The sequence below is a fragment of the Saccostrea cucullata genome, unplaced genomic scaffold (assembly GCF_032062105.1).
Source record: "Saccostrea cucullata isolate Sc308-1 unplaced genomic scaffold, CSIRO_AGI_Scuc_v1 ctg3175, whole genome shotgun sequence".
NCBI lineage: Eukaryota > Metazoa > Mollusca > Bivalvia > Ostreida > Ostreidae > Saccostrea > Saccostrea cuccullata.
The window spans coordinates 34118-39070 of NW_026933203.1; positions in this window are offsets into that span (position 1 = coordinate 34118).

A 4953-nucleotide genomic window follows, 5' to 3' on the forward strand; every position below is an offset into this window, starting at 1 on the left:
TTAAATTTCATTTAGAGGTAAAAGATAAGTTGCGAAAAAGAAATGGGTACCCGAAAGCGCAACAACAGACGGACGTACAAACGGACGGAAGGACGTATGGACACCCCGATCCTTATATACTCCCTTGCTTTTCAAGCGGGGGTATAAAAATATTATTAAACTTTATCTATTTGAATTAACAAGTAAGGTACATAAACACATGTGTTAGTTTTTGTTTGAGATGTCTTGTACGTGTATCTAAGGTCTTTCCGGTAATTAGAAAGAGAGAAATGTATAACATACATCTCTGTCATTCTTTTATGTTGGAACTTTATTAACAAATAGATAAATCCACGTGTTGTCAAAATAAGATTTCGCCTCAAGTAAAGTTATCTTTATCGTCAAGATAGAAATTTCCATTAAGTCATCTCCTTTTTGGTAGAAATAAATTTTGTTTCTTTACGTGATTCTTCTCTTGTTTGCTTGTTTTTCTTCGTGTTTCACTCAAAATCAGGTGCCTACACTTACCGCTAAAGAACTGAATATTTTAGACCTGTACTCGGCTGCTTGGGCCTTCTAGCAGTGAATGGTCTTATTTGTGCTGGTATCTACTAAGGGCTTGGGGTTATATGGTCTCAGCTGCAGGATCGATCTCCATTTCCAGCCATGGGATTCAAAACTGTTATGTGCAGTAAGAATTAACTCCTTTCTCCGCTACACTAGAGTAAATACCACGCGGGCAATAATTTATTCTACTATTTACCCTCTTTACATGTTGCACTATCTTCTACATGTGCCTCTCCGGCCGACCGATTGGCTAAAGTGGCCCTACTTAAAACCTACATGTATTTTAAAACTTCCAAGAATCCTTATTATTTTTTTTTTCTATTTTATCATTAAATTTTCTTATCACGCCAAAATATATGTTGAAAAATTATGTGGAGAAATTCTTCCTACCTAACTACCGACCCAGTTCTTCGGGAGATGACCAGTAATCGTTATTTCAAAGATGGCTTGAATACATGTGTCTCCTTTTTAAATAATCAATTCTCATCAGAATTTTTTTTTTTCATTTCTTTCGAGTTTAAAATTATATGACATGGTAACTCATTTTAGAAACCTTAATCATTATAAAATTGCACTATATGACACTACTTGAAGCTCTAACCAGTCTTTTGGGATGAATAATTGTGTGTGAATTATAGACAAGCTCACCGAAGGAAATGGTTTATGTCATTGCCATACTTTTTACACTTTTTTATCTGAAATAGAATAAGTCAAATACGTACCGGCTATGAATATAAAATTTATTTTTGTTGAATATTTAACTAAAGAAATTTTTAAAAAGTTTTTGTCCTAGCATCACAGAGCTATGATAAAAAAGAAAATGTATGAGTAAAATATTAATTAACTACAATATAAATCAATCGAACGTCATCTCCTATTAGTGAGTTAATGCAAGCTTCAAAAACCCTGATCATAAACATCGATATACGTAATCAAGTACAAAGGAACTCTTAATTGATTTTATAATGCTATCGGTTGATGCATCTTTCTTGTCTCTTCTCAAAAGACGAAAATGCACGGATATGAGGACCAGTTTTAAATTATTTTATGAAGCAAATCAAGATTAGAATTAAATGGTCTTGGTGACTAAATCATCTTAAGATCATTGACTCTCTCATTCATGTTTAGAAAAAACGTTGCTTCCCTAAATATTTCTTTTAACTAAAACAAAATATAATTGTGTTTGAATTCAAGAGAAAAAGATAATTGATTAACTAGAAATCATTGAATTCTTTTTATTTTATAAGAGAATTTTTTCAGGATTATTGTTGAAATCATGTTAATCAAGACGTTTGCATTGTTAACAACAATTACAAATAGTCTGCTGGAGCCATGATATAAGGAGTTGATACTTAAGTCGCGGGTTCGAATCCCAGTATGGGTCCTGGAGATCGGTCCTTAGAATGAGACCGTATAAATCGAGGCTCGGTGTCGCAATTAATGCTGGCACAATTATAATAATTAAGATCCTTCACTGCTCAATGCCCCTGAGTGCTGAGTGTTGAACAAACTTCGAAGCTCTCCTTCATGTTCGTCAAGCGGGGGCGTCTTCGAATGAGTGAAAATTTTTCGAGGAGGACGATAAACAACAACAACAAACACTAAAAAAAAATAGTCTGAAAACTTTGAAAAAATTGCACTCAATCCAAAAATTAGAAGTCAAGTGATGGCATCTCCAATTGAGTGAAAATTTTTCGAGGTTGAAAAAGACAAGTGCTCGAGCTTAAAAATACTACTTATAATACAAGTCTTAAGTGCATAGTAAAATCATTGTATAATAATTTTGACGTTCAAAATTGAAAAATAAAATCATCTTTTTTTTAAATTAATGTTCGAAACGTTTTCGCATGTGTCATGTTTGACAAAAATTTAATTCTCATAGGGACCTGATACTAGCTCTGGGGTCTGCGTTTTATGCTCCTTTTCCAGAATTATATGATGAAGAGATTTTTTTTGGTTTTGCTCCAGCACATTCGTTTTCTTGACTTTTTAAAATTATCTATGAAAAAACTTCTTCTGCTCTATTCGTATAAAGAGAGCCAAATCGTTGGTCAGTAAACACATATCTCTATTGTCTATCATGCCTTTCGGTAGATTTTTATATAATCTAGAAATAATGGTTTAAACAAAGATATTTAATCAATTAAAGAAATTTTAGTTAGTTTGAATTGTTGTTTATCTCGAAATAAGTCATTTAAATCTTTATGATGAGGGCGATATTTCGAGATAATTCAGCTCCGTATGTCAGCGTCCAGCTAAATAATACCCCCTCTAATCGCAACCTTTTCTTATCTTTTCTTATTAATTGATTAAGTACATGTATGTTGTTTGAGAAATTTGATAACGTATTATGTTAATATGCCATGACTGAGCAAATAAATATATAACTCGGGTAATATTGTTGGTTTCTATACCATTAAGATTTTTCAACGTTTCATTAAACCATTCCTAACAAATAAAGATTTTTTAACTTCGCATAATATATAACTGCTTCTCCAGTGAAATATATAGAGATAACGAACATTATTCAGCTCAGATGTCCATAAAACAATACAAATCAAGAGTAGAGAAAACGCTGACCTCTACAACATTAGGGATTGGATCAGAAACCATGGAGGAGTGAGCATCCCTGCCGACCGGTCACTCCTTGTCATGATCGGAAAATAATGAAAAAATCCGTCGACAATTCAGTTTTTAACTAATGGCCTAACAATTAGTATGAAAAGGATAAGTTAGCATTCGACTTCAGGGTGGATACTATCAGAGTGGATATTTTATTGACGTGCAAATGATGTATAACTTTTTAAAAATATTAGTGATTTAGTAATTTAAGCATTACTATTTTAGTCATGGTTAAAGTTTTCTTTTAAATTTTGTTCCTGGCCGACTGGCGATTTTCATAGTCATTATTATGTTCCCCAAACGAAGTTGGGGAACATATTGTTTTTACTCTGTTTCTTATTATTATTATTATTATTATTATTATTATTATTATTCCTGGGAAAATTTTGTCTTTGAGTGATCTTGTAAACTACACATCCGACTAAGGTAAAACCTTTTTAGGGTCACTAGGGATGTTATGTAGATTTGCCGAACGAAGGTCATTTTGCGCGCACGTGCTTGCAAGAGCGAGCACGTGCAACACGTTAAATGGCCAATATAATGTATATTGACTTAACTTTTCTATTTTTTGATGAAATGCTTTGAAACTCATAAAGTAAGGATATATTAGTAGTATAGACAAGATGACATGGTCTAAATAGCAAGATCTCACGCGCATGCACGTGCGCTTTGCTCTGATTGGCTGAAACTAAAGTCTCAATATCTTTCTTGTTTTTTGACGAAATCCTTTGAAATTTTCAACATAGCCATGCATTACGATATCCTACAACATGATATATAGCAATTATCATGAAAACACGTGTATGCACGTGCGCTGCAATCTGATTGGCTGAAACTTCAAATAGCTAGAACTCCCTTGGTTTTCAACAAAACAGGATGGGTTTTGGAACATAGATACATATAATGGACTTTTACAAGAAGGTATGGTCACCATGCACATGCATACACGTGCGTGTACTTGCGCTGCAATCTGATTGGCTGAAACTTAAAACAGCTATAACTCCCTTGATTTTCAACCAAACAAGATGGGATTTGGAGCATAGATATATATAATGGACTTTTACAAGAAGGTATGGTTACCATGCACATGCATACATGTGCGTGTACGTGCGCTGCAATCTGATTGGCTGAAACTTTATATAGCTATAACTCCCTTGGTTTTCAACCAAATGGGGTGAGATTTAGAACATAGATAGATGTAATGGACTTCTACAAGAAGGTATGGTCACCATACTCATGTATGCACGTGCGTGCAGGTGAAATGGGTAAAATAAAAAATACACTTGAATGAGCGTTTTTTTTTTTGTTTTTTTTTATACTTTGGGATTAAATACTTTGATATTTAGCATATTAAAATATATAGATCGTGTAGACAATATGATATGGTCATTACGCACATGCATTAACATGTGTAAGTGTGCAATGATTAAATTTAAATGAACATAGTGCACTTTTTGGTAAACGTTGTTAAAGTCTCAAATGCATAGAGTTTGTCTTAATTAATTACGCCTACAGGGAATATGACTATAAAAGGGAGCGTTTGGGGAACATCTGTAACGGTCCCCGTTACAATTAGCACTAGTTATACATAATTTGCGCATTGAAATGTCGCCGGATTTTTCTGTTTTTTCCCGATCATGACAAGGAACACACGGTGGATGTGACCGGTCGGCAGGGGATGCTCACTTCTCCATTGCACCTGGTCCCACCTCTTATGTTTTAGAGCTCCATGTTTAATTGCTCTGCCTCAAAATTTGTATTGTTTGAGCTTTAATACTGTTCTTT